At 39.2% G+C, this 20,798-nt stretch overlaps 1 protein-coding gene across 5 annotated transcripts in view; it reads left to right on the top strand.

Annotated features, from left to right (window-relative positions):
• Nucleotides 1-20,798, top strand: part of cadm1a (cell adhesion molecule 1a) — a 368,288-nt gene that overhangs the window by 83,866 nt on the left and 263,624 nt on the right. The gene's annotated exons all lie outside the window — the stretch shown is intronic.

Below are 20,798 nucleotides of genomic sequence, written 5' to 3' on the forward strand. Positions count from 1 at the left end.
CATGTGTTTCAAAAGTAACAGACAACTTACATACCGTAAATTCTGAAATAAGAGTTGTTATAATGTCAAACTCGTCACTCTACTGCTCTGAGATTCTCTTCTTGAAATGGCTCTATCATTTTCAGTCTTCTAGGTCTTTTAAAACAGGGTATTATTATTATTTATTATTATTTTTACTTTTTTTTAAAAAAGAGAAACTATGTAGGAAGCCTAACACTACTGTAAAATCTCAAATATATATATTTTACTGGAACAAACCATTATACCTACAGTGTACAGTGAAAGACCCCAAACTTTAGGGATGAACCTCTGTGTGCCCCAAAGAACCATATTTACAGTACTCTGTACTGTGTGTCCTCAGACTGAAACCTTTCAGCATATGTGTCAAGAGTTATGCAGCATATTGTTAGTATTGGTTTTCATCTTTTGACAATGACATTGCTTGACTTTACGTTCCAGAAAACCTGACCCTGCTCCAAAGTTAAACACAAATACAAATGAATGCAGATTTATGTGTGTTTAAGGAAGGAGATTTTGCTTTAACCCCTGCTTTTTTATCTTTGATCTTCAAAGTTCATGGACTTTTCCAGCAGCAGGGTATTAGATGCTACCAAAAGGTGCAACACCTGTGTGAACATCAGTTATGTGTGCTTGCCAAAAGAAGGCAACTCTCGACTTTAATAGACTTTGGTTTGTTTGTATGTCTGGTGGTTTTACAGTTTTTTTTTTTTTTTTTTTAACAAGCTCTTTCAAGAGTCACTATGCATTAAATATGTGTGTGATACACTTAACATGCATGTGGTTATTTGAATCTACTTCCCATTCAGAAGACGTTTGCTCCTTAATTATTTTTAAGCTCTTCGGAGGAGCTGACATATGGTCCAGAGGTCAAACTGTGAGGCCAGGTGAAACTAAACTCACCATATTGCAGTCTTCTTTGCCTCCCCCTTCCACTGCCTCTCCCCTCGGGCTGATAATAGAGATTTGGGGCTCCCCTGCTGCTCAAGCCACCTGTGATATTATCTCTGAGCTCTACCAAGCAAGGCAGAACTCTTAGCCCTCTCTATGGGACAGAGGAATTAGAATTAACTAAACGGCTAAGTGGATAGAATGTCTACATCTGAAGGATGAGCAGAAGGCATTAAATTGAAATTGTTTCTTTTTTGTGAGAGAGGAGAAACACATGTGCATGCAGCGCTTTGGTAAGGGGTGTGGTTCTTTATAAAACCTAAATGATTTTAACGAAATCTTCTGACCTGTTAAAATTAAATGACAAATGTATGTAAAGTTTGATTGTTGTCGTGAATTATTTTGGGGTTAATAATAGTAACAGAATAGGTCAATTTAAGTATACTGCCAAATTGAACCTTTCTTGAAGGGTTCCTTGTAGCAAAAACATTACTGTAATACCATAAAGGTCTCAAGTAGAAACACAGTAATACACAACATCTTCAAAATCTGTTGTAGTGGCCTTAGCAGGCACTGTAATAACTATTATTGTAATAACTAATTATTCATAGAAATGTGAAGCAAAAATATATAGATTGTTGCCTTTTAGACCTTATATTTCCATTAATTAAGTTTTTTGTGAATTTTGCGATTAAAAGGTTAAACAACTGTTTTAAAACTTGGAGTCCATGATCCATAAAGCTTTGCGTTGTTTCATATTCAGTCCAATGACTGAGGAGTACAATTGGTGTTTCTATATGTAATATAGTATCTTCTATGTAGAACTCGGTAAAAGCAGTTCCACGCTGGGTCCAAACCAAATTTTGTATGAATATTTTTCACATCGCAACCGTTTGCACCTACACAAAATTGTTAACTTCTTAGTGATTTTACTTTGTTTTCTTTTTTGCACATCTGGGACCCTATTTTTGTCGTGGTGCAACGACCAGCGCAAGCAGCACTGACTGTTCACTTTGTCTGTGTGGTATTTTGGTGCCCAGCACAGAGCTCATGGTATACAGGTGGGAAGAGAGGTGCAACCAGGTGGGAGGTTCATTCAAATGAGACAGCACCAAGCGTGTTGGTATTTTGATGGAAAATGTGTTTTTAGGTGTTTCTGGTGCAACAGTCTGCTGCCAATGTCATGATTTTGTCCACATGAACAAACAAAATACTTGGAGAAAATGCGCAGTAGTAATGGAATGTAGTAGTAGTAGTAGTAGTAGTAGTAGTAGTAGTAGTAGTAGTAGTAGTAGTAGTAATCTGTTGTCCACAACTGCTGTACAGTGTATGAAAAGATTCTCCTTCAGTTCATTAAATCCATGTAATAAACTGAAAGCAGCAGGACAGATATGTTGACAAATCTGCCGCCTCTGCCTTGAGAAGTAGTGCCATTATGCACGACAGTCCATCGTGTTTACCTTCATTAAATCACATGCAAATGACACCAGGCTGCTACAAAATAACCTCACACACCTCTACACACGTCAGACTGGTTGGTGATAACTCTGTATTGTGTTGTTTATGCGGGAGATGTTGGATTACAGCCACTCATCAGCCTCCTTTCCAACTTTCTTTTTAGAAAAAGTGGCGTTTCATGTTTTTTTCCTGAAAACTGAAATTACGTTGGATTGATTTGGTCATATAAACAGCTTCATCATAAATTATTACTTATTTCATACAACTTAAATAAAAACCCACACCATCTGCTCTGGCAGCAGGTTTGTGGTGTTGTCTGTACACGTTGTGCTCGGCACCATCCAAAAAAACATAACAAAAAAAAGAGTTCCTGGAGAAGCCGTTTCTTCATTTGTTGAGCTGTTGTTGTCAAGCGTCACTGTGATTGACACAGCTGTTTCAGAGCGATGAGACCAGTGATGTGATTGGTTGAGAGTAAGGTACAGCGCCTTTCTAGTCTTCCGAACACTCAAAGCGCTTCACACACTACATATCACATTCACACACTGATGGCAGGTGCAAACTACTCATCAGTTCAAAGAAATTAACTAATCATTGACACACACACACTGAAGGCACAGCCCTTAGGAGTAATTTGGGGTTCAGTGTCTTGCCCAAGGACACTTCGACATGTGGGCTGGGGGAAGCCAGGATCAAACCGCTGACCTTCCGATGGGTGGACGACCCGCTCTACCACCAAGCCACAGCCGCCCCTAGTGTCTTTATTAATCATCACACCCTCTGATCAATGATCCACTTCAGCCAGCCCTTTTGCACTTTACGCTGCTGCACACATGAACCAAATTGTGGGTGCACTTGGAGATCCCCACACAGTCGGTGTGCTCAAGACCTACCACCTTGCACTTCTCGTTGCGCTTGTGCGATTAAAATAGGGCCCCTGGTCATCAATGGTCCATGCTCTAGCAGTGATAATGAGATTTTGCTTTCCTTGCTTCTTAGCAAAGGAAAAGAGTATTTTGTTCACCCAACACTTTTAGTGAGGCGACAGGAAGATGGTGAGTTTCACTGCCTACAGCGTGTTTGAGGTCAGATCATGTTTTTATTCGTTTACAAGGCCAAATCTTTGTTGTGAGAGAAAACAAGTTTCCTGTTCCTGTCATTCACCTTTATCTGACTGCTTTTATTTTTTGGTGATTTCAGCCTGTGGTGATGACTCGGATAATTCACCGATTTTAACATTTAGAGTATTGGTTGATAAATGCCCAAACTCAATTGCCTTGCCCTTGATCTCGTAACATTATTTAACAGACACAGATTTCATTGTCAAACACTAATTTCTGACAACAAAATATCAGAAAAAACAATACAACTCTGAAAGTTTTATCCACCACTTATGCAATTATTTTTATGATGCAAAATGTAACTGCCTGTAAACGCGCCATCCTTGTGTTGATTGACCCTGTGACGGTGCAGTTTGGTTTTTGTGTCTGTCAGGTTCTAAGTGTCACAGTTTGACATGGTTTTCCAAGTTATGCTCTCAAACGGTAGAAGATCTGTCATTTTCTCTACATTCTGGATTCAAACAGGAACAAAGCTGTCTAAACCTTTGTCAAATTCATCACAGTGAAACAGGAATTTTAACTACATGGAAGAGAGTAGAATTTGGCCCTGAAAATAGTGTACCAGTCTCATTGTATGTAGCTTTTGAAATTCAAATTCTTCTTTTGAGGATAATTTGTAGGTGTACAAGGTGACTATTTTTGGGATTTTGAAACTGAATTTACCATGTTTCTGTTCCTCCTTATCAACTGAGCTTTGTGGAATCTTAATGGATTTTAAAACAGCAGAAACAGCAAAAAAAGCAAGCAGCCATATTACTTAGCTATTACTTTATTATTCCACAATTAGCATTGCCTTCAGGAGCTAGTAGGACACAACATATAGGGTAATCACATAGGCATTATGGGTAATTTTATGGAAACCTCCCTGGGTGCACCTGTTAAATGGGCCTTATCATTAAGTATGTATGTGAAGTCTCTGGGGGAAGGTTAAACACTGCGTTTGTTATTTTGTTCAGATAGCTCCTGCTCCAAATTCTCTATAATGATCCGGTTTATGTAAATCAGGTGATTATTCTCAAATAATCAGAATGGCTGGCGTTAAACTGGGGAATTGTGCTGGTTAAGAGGAATGTTTTGATAAAATAATTACAGAAGTGGAAGATTTCTGATGTTTTCATTCATGCTGTAGTGAGCATGCAGCCCTCAGTGTCTGATTTAATTGTACGTGGCCAACTTTTTCCTCAAATTACACTGCAGTCAAATAACACAGGAGAAGCCAGGGACTATTTAACTAATGAAGTGAATTCAGAATTGCATCATCCATCACTTCACGCTCAACCACATCCCCCACACCCGTTATCGTCACACTCATTCTGCAAGTGCATATTTTTCTTTTGCTGTCTTGATATCCCACTTAAAGTTGATGCACAGACAGCCTACTTGATAAAGCATTGCTTTTTATACTACAGACTTTCTTCTTTTCAGGTTTTAATGCCATGATGGACTGCTCGAAATCAATTGGAAATCTATACCTTATATTTAGCCACCAGAAGGTCAGGCGCATGCAGAACTAGACTTAGTGTGCTTTCTGTGTCTATGTGGCATTGATCAAGGTCATTGATAATGCAAATACAATAGTTGGATGAGCTTGTGCATATTTACAAACCCTTAAGAGTGAAAATGAATTTGTAAGAGGATACTTTAATACAACTTGGGTCTTATTTTGTAGTTATGATAACATTGTACTACTGGAGAAGGTCGAGGGGGAAAATACGAGCAGACTATCAGACAGGTTGTAAACTGGCCAACAGTTTAGCCAGATTATCTGAACCACTTCATGTGGAGGTAAATTTAAAGCAAACACACCTGAAATGTCTGTAAAAAATATCTCATTGGAAATATGTGCACACATATCTAGGGTTAATACGGTATGTCAAAGTTGGACCAGGAAGTTGGTCTGTACACCATGATGGATGTTTAGGACTGTTAGGGTAATACATTTAATTTTCTGTCAGCCTTTATTTTCTCTTCCAAATAAGTTTGGCTTACATGGGGGTTGCTTTAAAACCTGTCTGGTGGTCTGACTGCTTGTGTTTTTTTCCCCGTCTTCATTTGCAATGTCGCTGCATTCATTCCCAGATCTCAGCAGGTATAGGATAGGTTTGGATTTTTTCTAATACTGTATATGGTAATATAATACTCACATGCCCATATGAGCACTGAAAGGGTAATGGGTTGCTGTGATCATTCCTTTGTTCACACTGATCCCTCTCATTTGAAGAAATGAGGAGGGGGTAGTCCACAGTTCTTGTCCGTATAAAATGCGTTTTCATGTTCACCCAAAGTTAATATGAGGCTTCAGCTGTTTGAGAAAGCCAAATCAAGAGGAATTGTTATTTCTGATGACCAAAACTGCCAGACTTATCATTTCAGTGAACATACATTGGGTCCCCCTCAGAGATTGTACAATAGTGTAGAAGTTTGTAACAGCCAAAAGCCATTTACTTGATTGCTTGTGCCACTCTACGAAAGGTATCTAGACCTCACCTTGGTACTGACTTTTTGATCAACACATTTCTTAAAATGCTGGGTTTGAGAGTTTCACTCTCACATGTGTTTAAAAGCTTCTCCAAGCCCATATTTTGCACAGATTAATATTCTCAAAATTACACAATGTTCCCAGTGGGGTACAGCAAGTCTGGTGATAGAATCTCTTTGATTAGACTTCTTTTACTCTCTGTGTTTTCCTTTGTCACCTCGTCAAATGCTGTGCAGTCAAAGTAGCTGCCTCTAAGCATTTGGCTATCACCGTGGAACAATGTGCTGAATAGTTCTCGTGGTGTCAATCATGCCCAAATTTTCTTTTTTTTTTTTATATTCACTATAACACATCATGAACTAACCTTACAGTGCCTTGTTTATTCCATTTATCTTGGTTTTTATTCCTGGCTTTTAAGAAAGATGAAGGTGCCATTCAAGTTTTGGCAAGTAATACTGATGACTATTTCATTGATTTTAGAGTTATTTTTTTCATTTGCAAGCTTGTCCTTGGCAATTGTTTTCTTTCCATCAATAGATCAGTTATTTTTATAGCTATGCTAAATTAGATTTTTACACAAGTTACACCCGTGTTGTAAGTCTTTAAAGCTTTAAAATGGGCTGTAAGGGAGAGTAATTGGCTCTAATTGACTAATTTGGCTACTGGAATTAATACAATGAAAGGAAATTAGTGTTCCTTATATAGCCACATAGTCCTGGTCCTTCCAGAGAAGCCTTGACTTACAAACAGTTAATAACTTGGCTCTCCAATCACAGATGGGCTGAGTTGGCCAAATGTGCAGTTTACTTGTCAGACTGCATAATTTCTGGTGATTACAGACACTTTTTTTTTTTTCATTGGGTGAAATTGGTGAAAATTGCATAATGCAGCTTTGACACACTGTATATTCCACATCTACACGTAGGGCCTCCTGGGATCAGTTTCCAAGTGGTCCAATTTCTTCTGGAAGGTGTTTAGAAAGACTTTTAGCTGATAAACACGTCAAATTCTGAATTTGCTGCTCTGACCTGATTTCTACCTTCCAGATCATGTGCTTTATCAAAAGCCCCTCAGAGTGAGATGTGGGAGTTCACCTACCACACTGAGAGAGAGGCTGGATATTTCACTGCTACCAAATGGGCCATTTGTCTCGCTGTACTCATTTATAGTACACTGGTGGCAAATGTAGCAAACTGGACCACACATTTCATACCCCCTCAGCAGCAGTATTGATACACTCTGAAATGAGGGATCTGGGATGAACAGGCAAAAAGCTTAAACTGCCACAAGATCACAACTGACCTTGCATTAAGTCGTTCTTACATCCTTTAACAACCTGTCTGGGCTTCCAAGTGGCAAATGTACCACAAAGCTTCACCAAGGCATTGATTTTATTCCCTAGCAAAGATCCTGTTTCACAAGCTGTGATGTTGTTCCCTGGTTTTAATCTTTATGATTGGACTTATGGCTCTAGATTTAAACACTTCGCAGTCTGTATTGACACAAGGGTCCGTTGAAGGAGGATACCTGGGGAGGCAAGAAGTCTGCGGTTATTAAATATCATTCCATCCTGCCTCCCGGTTGTTTATCTTTCATTATGCTGGATTTTATTAAAAAATGCTTATGGAAATCTCTGAGAGGTCTGGCCTCTCCTGTGGGACTTTAGATGAGGAGGAGCATTTCATTTGCTGTGTTCTCTCAAGCAAGGCTCATGGCATTGGCCAGTGCTTGTTATTAGCAATCCTAATGATTTCTAAATCTGTATGAGACCTCTTGCCAAAGCTTCCTGGTTGGTGGCTCTGTGCCTCTCTCCTGAGATACTAACTACTGCCTCCTGCTTCTTTGATTAAACTTTCATATGGCAGTGAACTGCACCATCTACCAGGGACTGAGTCACCGGCTCCATCTCCCTGCCATTGTTTATCCAAGTGAAAGAGGAGAGGATATCTGATGTGCACCAAATGAGACTGCTGAAGGAAAAAGCGGATTTCTTAGTGGAATCTCTACAACAAATACAACTACACAATGGTGTGGCCTGGGTAAGCAGCACAGTGTTTGCTCAGTCTTTATAAAGTTGGTTTGGGTGAAGCTATAGCTGTTACACAGTGACAGGCTATCTCTCCTCTGCTCAATAATTCCTGTGGGCTTTGGTGTTTGACTTTTTAATAGAAGTTACTTGCTTTTACTGACACATCCTTTCATTAGTTTCACCCCCTGACTGCATTTGCTGACTTTGATTACCAGAGCATCTTCAAATTATTATCCACATAAGTTCACATATCCTGTCTGAAGCATAACCCAAAGTGTCACTTGAGCCTAATTTAACTTTTCCCGCCATAGTTTTACGATACACATCACATCTATCGATTTTTCATAGAAAAAACATATGCAGCACCTCCTGACTTCGTTAGACCCACATATTGTTTGTTGGGAGCTATGTAGCCTTTCCCGTTACCATCAGCACATGTCTGGTTGTATTGATGTCCTGTCAAGCCACTAGCAATAGAGGATGTATACTCGGTGCTAAGTGGCTGAGGTGAAGTCAGACTGTGATGGTGACTAAGCTCCCACTCAGGGACCCTTTCCCATGGCCTAACTAGAGTGCTCCCAAAGCTAAGGGCTGTTACAGTGGAAGCTCATTTATCTGAACCCCATGGAACCAAACAGGTAAAAACAATTAGCAAGTTCACCTCTGTGTTCAAGTTTTGTTGTAATAAAGTGCTTCTAGCTGATATAGTTTACTTAACATGCTAAGCAAAACGCTAAAGTACATAAAAATGGTCTAGTAATAATAAAATAATTTCCAGGCGTTTTAAACAGGTATGCCAAATTTTGTCAACTAGCTGGACTTTTGTTTGTGGTGGTGGGGGCTTGTTATGATTTATGATGCTAATGTTAGCAGAGATGCAGTATTCCAGGCAGAGATAGGCTTAGGTCAAGTGAGGCTATGCCTTAAGTTTTGGCTTTACATGTCCAGATTTCGAGACATCTGAGATTTCTACTTTCCGCCCAATACAATGGAGTTAAATGGGATTTCCACATTTGCATAATAGCCCCTATGAAATCTATAAACAGTGTGTTCTGTGGATTATCCATTAACCTCAATTGTACTGACCACTGTTTCTGGAAAGGATGTTGCTCTTGAAATGTTTAAATACTTTTTAGTGCTGTGAGCAGCGCAAACTAAATTCCATGCACCCTGACAAAACTATCTGCATGAAGAGATACCACTAAAGGGAAGAAAGGAAATTATGCTATCTGGATGAACTGACCCTTCAAATTGACTGGGAGGAGAAAGGCAGCGGGGTATTTGAGGAAACAATATCTCACCTCTCTGAAGCATGTTGTCCCAGAAAAGTCCCAGAAGACAATGGTTTTCACACTGGTGTATTAGGCTAGCAGGGAAAACACAAAAAAAAAAGTTTTATTTATTCATTTATTTTGAAAAATGTAAACATTCAAATACTGGCATATAGTCAATAAGAAAAATAAACATTACAAACACAACAAATAACACAAATGTCAGTTTGACTATATGCTTAATTTCTGTATTCTCGACGACAGAGTCTGGTTGCATATCTGCAGTGATAAACACTCCTGTAGCATTAGTTATTGCTTTGGCACGGTCCGGCAGTGCGAGGCTGCCTGAACGCTGTGGGGAGAAGGACTCGCCTTTCAGTCAGTTTTTATCTCCTTCTGCTTATCGACGTATTCAGATGATGCCGTCGTAAATGTCATGTTTTGAAGTGTTTCCACAGACATACCCGACTTCAGTTGAACAATGTCGGCATACAGTTTGACACTAATAGTTGCCCATTTCGCCCGCTCTAGAATTTCTGCTCCGCGAGTGCGTGTTTTCGAGATAAAGTATTTTGACAGTAATTGTTTGGGTCACAGGGCGTACCGAACCGAGGAAGTTGCATAGAGAAACACATGTACCGTTACACCTATATTAATTATATTAAAATATTTAACAGTGCCCCCAAATCCCTCACAGCTAATCCACTTTTTTTACATTCTTTTCATTTTTTCATTCATACAGTATACTTTAGAAAAAGTGGCCTGTGGTTTCTTATTTAGATACATTTTGATTTTCCTGTTAGGTTAGGCTTGCTGCTGAATATCAGTTTAACCTGTAGCTCATTGTTGACCAGGATCCTCTGTCCTCAAATCAAACAACACTGTATCACTGCGACATTCACCTTATCATTTGCCCTGCCCGGTATCGGATATGGACTCTTACAAAAGATCCACATGGACAAATAAGCTGGTGTATTGCTTTCAAACTCAGCAGGCAAAATATGTGTCAGTTTTATTGTTGCACACAGGGAGAATGACGCCCACGACTCACTGCTTCCCATTTGCTGAAACCGTGTTGCATTTCACCATTATTCTGCACACACAAAGACACACGCACACCTTTCCAAGTTCATATGTCAGTCAGTCTATTAAGGCCTCTCAGGGCCCCATAATGACTCATTGTTCAGGGATTGAGGGTCACTGATGGCCAGGGCTGATAGTGTCTGACTTCGGGTGAACTGAAAGTCTTTTGATTTACATCAGGCTCATCCCTGCCGCTACCTATGTCTCGACACTAGTGACAAAAGAGTGATGCACATGCTGATTCTTCGTCCCAAAGACTGATTGATCTCATTCGACCCAGATACCAGCAGAAGAGAGACTTTATTACCTTTGTTCGGCAGCACAGCAGCACATTTCAAAGAGGCACTGCGGAGGGCGAACTAAGACATTCCAATTGTGTGTGTGTGTGCGCGCCTTTGACTAAGCCTTTTAATGACTGCTCCTTCACAGTGGCGGTTTAGAAAGAAAAGGTGATCCATGTAGACATAAAACCTGCACAAATCTGATTCAAATTTAAAGGGGGAATAAGCTGCTATGACATATTAATGTTAGTCCTGGCAGATACACTTCTGTTCTCTTTTGATTTGAACGGTTCTTTATGATTTTCTTCTCCCATGCTGTTCCTTCTTTGTGGTTTGATTTGCTCTATGAAGTGACAGCCCAAATTCATTTTGGTTAAAGCTCTCATCGAAAGTACAGTCTCCATTCTAACCAAACACTGCAGCAGCAGATTTCACTGATTAAAGCTAACTTTGTGATTGGAAGTGCCTTAATCAATGAAGTCAGGTGCTGTAATTTTTTTAATAGAATGAAAACCTCCCAACATTTCAGTCCTGATGAAGTATGATGGTGATTCCCTTCCAGAAACCAGGGGAACAAAAGACTGAAGATCTTCCAGCTCTGAGAGGGAAAAAATAAAACAGAAAAGGGTCAGAGGTGAATTCTCAACATCCAAAAGCTCTCATCCAAAAGCAGAGTGAGGGGGAAGTGTTCACTAAGATGTCAGGGCTGCTTCATTATTGATAGGATTATGGCTCAGTAAATAGGTCTTAGGCCCATTTCCCCTTCACCGGCCCCAGGAGACAGCTCCCATTTGGGGGAAATGTGAAAATGTAGCAGAGACCGAGTGATGAATTTTGAAACACAAAAAAATTCACCGCATAGCAATTGCTAATGTCAGCTCGCACCTTTCTTTATATTATTTGGATGGGGTGATTAATAGCCAGGGAAGGATTGCAGGCTGAGTGGAGTCAAGTTACAACTGTTATGTCACATTATGGAAAAATAATAAGATTAGGCCGAGGCCAAACATATTTTCTGTGACTGTTACACACTTAATTTGATCTGATTATGGGAAGAAAACTGGCAAAGGAAACAGAAACAAACAAAAATAACTTAAAGAGAATCTCTTTATGATTTTGATCATAATTTACTGAAATTACGGCTCGGTTGCACATTCATTTTGTAAAGTGCAATAGAAAACATAAGATTTCTTTGAAAGTGAATTGTGTGATTTGAAAACAATTTGCCTGCAGTTCTCTCTGATGAGATGAGGGAAATAAGAGGACAGGAAGCCACAGTTAGCAAATGACATACACCCCAAGGGAATCGACGTTGGCCACACTTCACAGCAGGGATCCCGAGAAGTCAAAGTAAGGGTATTACTTTTTAATGTTCACATCTGTGACGTTGAGCTCCATTATTGAAAAACAACAACATCTGCACATGTTTTTTATATTTGTACTTTACATTTGATAATAGTCATTCAAATTATTAATCTAAGAAAAACTGGAAAAGTGACATTATCACACCAGAAAACAGCACTTGGCCAATGTATGTCAATGGAGGAATTTGAGTGGAAGTGCCCCATGACAGTTGATAAGAAAATAATGACTAAACGAATGCAGCATACATTTATGCTGACATTGCTTTAAGAGATGAGGTTGCAGGTCAAATTGATGTGTTTTTAAAGTTTAAAAATCCAGGAAAAATGCCTTAAATATTTTTTCAGCATGAAACAGTTTTCTCCTGGACTTAATTATTGTAATGAACATGTTTGTTGCTGAGAAAAGAAAAGAACAGATGGCAGGCTGCCTCTTTAATTTGTGAGAAAAGTGTTGGGAGGGTTGTGGGGGGTGGGGAAGTTTGGCAGTCGTTCTGTATAGTGTCGAGGTAAAACCTACGCCTATGGTAATGTGAGTGAGTTACTTTTTTGGATTTGCTAAGAGCCTTTTAGCTAAACGTAGTGTAGAGGTGCAGCAACAGAAAAATGCACAGATTTTTGAAAATACCTGAGAGATAACTAAGAGAATAGGACATTAGGACTTTATTATTCCATCTTTGGCTTCCAGTTGTTTTTAGAATACAGTTTAAGATTGTATGTATCACTTGTAAGACATCACATCAATTGACTCCAAGTAATATTTCCAAACCCTTGAGCCCTTATGTACAAAGGTGCATGCTTAGATCATGAGAAACAGTTCCTAAGTCTAGATTTGTAACAAACATTAACAGTTAAATTTGCTGTTAAATTACCTACCAATCACAATATATACTGTTACTTCTATATTTTCTATTTAAACATCAGCTAACAAGACAGTTAGAGCCACACTAGTGGTTCGGTGAGGCTATAATGCTCACTGATAGATAAAAGTTTTTCCGATCCTTAGGAGTCGCGGGGAAGTAAATATATAAATGGTAGTGGTTGGTATGGTAGAGGTCTGGCACTCCCTCAAATAGTTGTCCAGGTATCTCACTGGTTGGCAGACTGACCGATCAACTGCCGTGCTGACCAAACGACATTGCCATCCCCAGAGCTACGCTGCTAGCATTACATTATGTTATGAAATGGGATAAACATGGAATTTTGAATCAGAGGGCTGAATGGATGGAAGTGTGGATCAGATCTAAGACTGTGGTTGGGTGTTTGGACCACATCACATGATAGCAGTGTGTTTTTTGCCTTCAGTATAAAAGCCTACCATGTGAAGACATTGAAATAAACTTTGGATTGTGTTTTGCATTGTCCTAACTCAGTCAGAAGTTGTTTCATCTGTTTTATTTCTCTCAGTAGTTTTTCCTCTTATTGTTGTAAAATCCATGGGTGTTAAATTGATGCCTTTTGTCATGAAATGTTACCCTAAATATTTATGTGGAGTGCTTCTTGGTAGCAGTGTTCTGTGTGTAAACAAAGCCACCAAGATAATAGGCTAATAACATAATCTTTGAGACACAGGCCCCAGGTCCTGTTGATTCTTCATGGTAGTAGAAATGATTGAAAGATGAATGTAGTTTATTGGAGAATGCCTAGGGGCACTTTGACTACAGTTGGCCTTTCCACTTTACTCATTGATTTGACAACATTAAAGAAATTAATTTAACAGAAATTGCATGCAAGCATAAAGAAATCCTCATGTTTAAATAAACAATGAATAGTTATTATTAAAGATGGCTTTGAATTAGTCATCAAATCAATTTCTGGACTTTTAACTTCTTAATATCTCTATCTATATGTGATCTAAGGCCAACCACTTCCTTTCGGATGAAATTACAAAATGTAACCATAATTTTTCTCATGCTAGTATAGCCAGTTTCAAACCACCTGCTAAAAGGCACCAGAATACAGGAAATTACATCTACTGTGTTAAAAAGTTTAACCCGCTGTTACATTGTCCTACCCACATTTTTAAGCTTTCGACGCCCATGGTAAAATCCCCCACCTATACAGCAAAGTAAAGATCAACCCTTACTACTAAAATCAGAATAAGTTATAATCCTTTTCTGGGACATTCACATCATATTTGACATTCCTCACAGGAAAGCTGTAGATTTCCACAAAGGCATGTCTTTATTTTCTGTTTCTGACTCATCGTGTGGCTTTCTCCCACAGTAACTCCTTCTTGGTCCGAACCTGGCATGAAAATTTGATGTTTCGACAGTACGCAGAGCAGAGAGGGAAATCTGTTACTGCATGCGTGAAACGGCACACGTCCACCTCGGCCAACTTCTTCTCTCTTGTTAAAACATAATACATTTGACTGTCATCTCTAAAAGCTGTAGCATGCTTATCTCTCACACTGAGAGGATTTAAAGGGAGAGCTTTGTTGGACATACTGAGCTTTCCATGTTTCACAATGAAATATTGCCAGATTTTTTTTAGTGCTGCCCCGAGCCATGTTTCACCACAGCACTACTCTCTTTTACAATTAAAGTCAGGGAGCTCATTTGAGGCTACTGTATGTGCTCCTCTGTCTCCTCAAGACAGGAAGGAGTGTCCTTTTTAAATTTGTTGTATTGTTCCCCTACAGTACATAAGTTACCTGTCTAAACATCTACTGTCTTTTAGATGTTCCATGAATAAATGTGTAATGCAGTCAGCTGCGTGAGACAGTGAGGCACAAGAAGACATATCAGTTACACTACATGTCAATGCAGGACCATTTTTCCCTGTTTTTCCATGTAAATCTGTCATCCACATCATCCCCGGCAACCTATTTTACTCACTATCTAAGGACATATTTAGTCACGGCTCAGTATTAACTACATACTCACAAGCGATTATATGTACAACATGTGTGTGGTAGCATCTGGGAGTGTTTTTGCCCATTATTTTAGCCAGAGATGAATCTCTTCTCCAACCATTTTCCTCGTCTAATAAATCGTCCTCTTGGAGCATAAAGATGATTGATGGGTAAGGTACTTATGACACACACATTGGTAGGATAAAAGAGTGGAGTGCTGGAAAACAGACTGGGCAATAATGGTAGCTTTGTGCCAGACATTACGCCCGACTGTTGCAGCACTTGTGCTATTTTTTTGTCTTGATCGCTCTCTTAGAGATGTTTCACAGCAGGAGACAGCAAGCGGTTGAGCCTGCACTCAGCTATTGGGCAAATTCAGCTCTTGGTTAATTGAATCTGCTTGTCTCCTATAGTAGCATATTTCACAAAAATAAAATAATTACACCTTATTATATCACCAAAATATCAGACATGTTTCTGAAGTAAGGCTCTAAGTTAAGTAAGTTAAGTCTCTAACTGACCACTGTAGTATGAATACCAACCATGTGCAATGGAGAGGGGTTAAACTGAAACTCCAAAATGTGTAATAGATTAGTAATGATTAGTTCAGTCACAAGCAGCTCCCAAAATTGTCTACTGTATTAAAAAATGGCCAACATAATGGTTCTCTCAAAGTTCCAGCAACATTGTTTAATGAATTTATTCAGTAGTTGTTCTGGGTTACTTTCTAACCTTAGTTTGTGTTATTAATGACAGGTATCCTGGTGGTGTGATATGTTGCCCTTTTCCAGTTGTAGTAGATTGGTCTTAGTGCCCTGATATACCAAGCTGAATGTTAGTTATCTGGCACCATTGGGCCATTGTTGAGCATTTCTGGCCATCAATCGGCAGTATTTTTGTGGTGTGTCCAGCACTTTTGCATTCGCTGGTCCTTATCATTTGCTGTACAGCTTAGTAATTGTGTGCGCATTCATTCCAGTCCAATCAGAAGAAGCTGTCCCTGTCAGTGAGGTGCGAATGTTATTGCTAATGCAGCAGCAAAATGTTTGCAAAGGGGAAAAAAAAGCTGAAAAAGAGTATTCAAAGAGGAATTGAAAGAGAAATGCATTTATTCTCTCGCAGTCCAGCACTAAACCTAGCTTGGGGGCTCATACCATAGCTGTTTGAAGTAATGTACTCTTGGATCATAGCCTCAATCTGAAAATCACACCTTTTGTGCCAGGTTTCAAGGCACTGGTTATAGGCAAACTATGCCATTTATTTCACTGTGATGGGTCGTCGAATGTATGAATGTATCAGCATGTTCTCATTCCCAGGGCGTCAAATACCGACGTTTTGTCATGTCCCCCCGCGTCATATAAACACGCACACGGTACCCTTTAGTGTCTGACAGGGCTACCAGAAAGCCTTTAAGAAATCGGGTGATGTAATGAGCGACAAAGAGTGACAAAGTCAGCTTATGGATGGGGTTGGATGGGTCAAACAAACCCAGAACTTTCACCCAGGAGACTGGGGTTCATGTCTCGTGTGAAACCAAAAGTTAACATAGACTTTTAAGTCACGTGACTTCCTACTGCCTAACAAAGTGTTTTTTTTTCCCTAAACCTAACCACAGTTTCAAGTGACGTTATATTTTTTCTGAAGGCGTCTCCTACTAATGCCAAAGGGTACCTTGTGCATGTTTAAATGACACTAGGGTAGGTGACAAAACGTCAGTATTTGACGCCCTGGGAATGAGAACGCATTGGTATTACATTATGCACAACTTGCTGGCATTGTTCCAGACCTCTGACCTTATGTAAAATTCATATGTGGACCTTTTAATAAAAAAGTTTGAGAACCCTTGGTATAGCTAATTGAACATGTTGAGTCAGTGGTAGAGGCAGTCGGTGAGAGAGAGCTGGCTTTGCAGTGTGTTCAAGTGCAACTTTTCACAGAATATGTGAGGTGACGCAGAGTATTTTATCAGTGGGCCTTTGTCGCTTGTGTTTCATTAAGGTAGGCTTGGTATGTCAGGGACCTCACACCTGAAGCAATGCAATTTGTGCTTGGATTTCCTGGCTTAGCCTTTTTCTCAGGGATTGGATATAGATTTAGGACATTTTCACTTTTTACCTTTCTACTTCATAGTTACTCTATTACTGACCTTTCTCAGACCTAAACACAGTCATTTCATAGGATGTAATTATGTCTTTTTAGTAATGAATTTGTAAATAGGAAAAACACAAACATTTACTTTAAACTCTGGAATTTTCATGTAATACTGCATAATTTGTTTCCCTCCATTAAGAGTTCATACTTGTTCATGTAGTCTCACATGTAAGTAGTAGTGATTTGCAGATTTCATTTTCAACATGCAACAAGCATTAACATACTGACAGATGTTTAAATCTGGTAAAGTGAGGCTCGACTTAACATGCTGCTGGTCTCCATGGAAACTTGTTTAACTTTTTCCTCTTCTGTTTCATTTTTCATTTCATATTTTGTTTGTTGTCATGCCATTCCAAACTGAGCTAATTACAGCAAAGGATGGAAGTCATGCTGTGAGAGATGGCAGGGGGTCTCATATGAGATCTGATGGATTAACATACCTGTTTACTTTAGATTCAAAAGTGTTGATTTATTAATTCTTGGGGTATTGCTGCTTACTGCAAGTCTTTGACAGTGATGTACAAAGCAGCAACCATACAAACACTTTCTTTTCTGTCTTTCAACAAATACTCTAATATTAATGAATTTGTCCACCAAGTTCAGCAGATGGCTTGACACTCTATTTCCAGCTTTCAAATAGCATAACTTTCTACCACCACCTGCACAACAACTGAACTTTTCATACTCTAAGAACCTTAATGCTCACACAAACTTAAGTAAACATCAAAATAAATAGTGCATGCTACGTGGAAAATATCTGACCCAATTATTGCAAGCATTGTATCAGTTGGCTCTTTCCATTGTTAACGTGTCAACTTCTTTTTGTAGTTCTCTTCATCTGTTAGACCCTGGTAAAGCAGAGTTGTCATTGAGCTGTTAATACATTTTAAAACTCATATAGTACAGTCCAATACGACACCGGTTCATTATGGACAAGTTTCTCAGAGATACCATTTTGAGATGCGTGCACAGACAACAAAAACGGGTCAACAGCATTACAGGGGGCAATGGTGACAGGAGGTGTGCGGGAAACTGAACAAATCACAAAAATGATGGATGGGAAATGTTGAATATCTCAAGTTATTCTGTGCGTCTAGTGAGTTAATAGCACACAGGCTCTAAAGTTTAGTTTACACACTGGACTCTGTCAGATAGGTTGAGAAAGTAGGTGCTTGGCCAGTGATGAAAGATTGGCTGAGGTGGAACAAGCAAGCATGGCACACTGCTGCTCTAGCAAATGCACCCCAAAACCTCCCTTCAAGCCTTAATATCTCCCTAATAGAATAATGATTCTCAAACATTACCAGGAGACACATTAGAAGGAGGGTTATTAACTATGAGAGCCCAACTTCTTGTGGAAACAAAATGTATTGGCTTTGTATTTCAGGAGTGTATTTGGGGCTTTTTGAACTGAATCCTTTGTGTTACTGCATCTTAAGGTACTTCTGCACTGTGCCCACCCCCGAGGCTTTTCTAGACTTGGAGGATAAATAGTGAGTTTAGCATTTTCTTGGCATGTAAAAGAAACTATTTAATGTTACGTTTCATTTATGAAACATTGATACCAGCAAGAGATCTTAACATGAATACCATATCAAACCTCTGGGATTCATCAATATGAAATTTTCCATTTTCCAAATGCTTGTTTGGTAAAGAAAACAAAAACACTGGTCGGAACTTATTGATGCACAAATGCTTTATGGTGGGCAATAGCAAAATACGGTATAATACAACAAACATCTAAAATCAGATAAAGTCAGTATTTTTCCCATTTTAAATAAGGTCTTCAAAGCTGTTTCACTATCACATTGAACTGTATTGACTTTGTACCACAGTGCTTCCCATTTACAAGATGAGTGAGATGAGGTTCTCAGGAAGTCACTGTCGGTTAATAAAATGCGACCCAAGAGAGTTGACATTGCATGCAGTTTCCCCAGCAGGGATGATTCGAGCTAGAGTGAGGGCATTACTCTTTAATGCCTGTGTTGAATAACTGTGGGCTAGCTAATTTATAGAGGCTTCTTAAAGGTCAGGCAATAGGGCAAGAATACATACTGCTGGAGGTTATTGCCAATACTGCTAAATTGCAAATGCTCTCCCACTCTTCAAAGAGACATGATAAATCCAATGTTTGCTCTCAATATAAATCAAAACCCAATCAATTTACTGAACAGTAATTTCTATATTTTGGCCAGATATTGACAGATTTATAGAATGTCATCATTAGCCTTCGCATTTGTGTGGGTGGTCAGACATTTCATCAGCAGCTGCTCTCATTTGTACTCACTTTTCCATTTACAGCATTTCACTTAAAATTCTTTTGGTCTCATTGGAGTTTTTTTAGGGACTAATACCAAGGTTGCACAGGCTCTGCCTTGTAGGAAATATGCCAAGAATGGCCAAACATCTTTTGACTGAGAATGCATTTTGTTCAGCAACCCTTGTTTCCCTTCATTGCATTAATTTGTTTCAGCTAATTTCACAGTCTGCGTTAGTGCAACCAGGAGCAGAAAAGCACAGGCTTTGCTTTAAATCTCTACCACAAGAGGATTTGTTTGCCTCAAATTCTTAGTAACAGCTAAGCCGACTCTGATGCCTTTCTTCTTTTGGCCTCAACACTCATTTGTCAAAGAGTGCTTGAGCGAACAGGGACAAGAAGAGTCACAAGTCAAGTTTGGCTTTTAAGATAACCACCAAAAGGGAGTGGCATGTGTCTCTCTGTGTTACGTACCTTTATCATACTTTTAAGCCTGCATGCCATGGCTTGACTGAAGCCACCAGTTTCCCTTCAACATCTTCCTGCTGATTTTCTGTGATGCATTTCTACCATATGTTGAAAGAGGAACACTGATATTGATATTATCACAGAAAGAGCTAATGAGCATAATCACGCAAACTGAAGACATTTTCCAGATGAGGAACAAACATGCTCCTTCCTCATACATCCTCTCATGTTCGTATGGTTGAATGCTGGTCTATTGAGGCTACTGTTGGTGTAGAAAGTATTATTATAGAGTGTTGGGGCAATTATGAGAATCAATGCCAGGGTGTTATGGTTCCATTACAGGCTTAAGTTTATTATGTACAGTTCTAAAATTAATCAACATTAAAACATTTAGTGGTATTTAATATATCGTCATGTTTTATATTTAACCATGAAGCACTAAAGAAAGTCAAGTATTTTGGCTGTACAGTTGCCAATTATTTGACCTCTCCAGTTTGTCAGATTTAATGTCCTTGAAATTGCATCTCGTATACTACTCTTGTCACCATTTCACATTTGAAGCACTCGTTTGGACCCAAAGAACTTAACACGTTGTCTGTAGCATCCAGTAGGCCCAGCTACCTGTCTTTCAGTTAAATTAAATTAAACATTTGCACAAATCCAAGGATTTCCCACAAATGAGACAAAAGAAGACACGCATTAATAGAATTATTCATAGACGGATGGAAATGATCCACAGATTTGCAGATTTTTCCTCATCCACTCACATGTTTTAATTTGATCAGAGGGTTTCCGGATTAGCAGCATGGGTTCTTTCAGGGACTTGTCCAGCCAATTCAGATAGGCTGGCTAGCTTGCCTGCAGCCAATCTGCTGCTTTATAAATATCCTGCCAATGGTTCTGGACAGCTATAATATCTCCACTGGCTACTTCTCAGCAGTAAGGGATTCTCAGTTTTGGGGTTCTTGAAATGCAAACTATATAAAAAGGGCTACCACAAACCCAAACTCTAAAACCATAATAATGCCTAAATTATCCATCGAAAGCACTAATGGAGGCTGTGTTTTGGTCCA

The sequence above is a fragment of the Siniperca chuatsi genome, linkage group LG14, assembly GCF_020085105.1.
Source record: "Siniperca chuatsi isolate FFG_IHB_CAS linkage group LG14, ASM2008510v1, whole genome shotgun sequence".
Taxonomy (NCBI): domain Eukaryota; kingdom Metazoa; phylum Chordata; class Actinopteri; order Centrarchiformes; family Sinipercidae; genus Siniperca; species Siniperca chuatsi.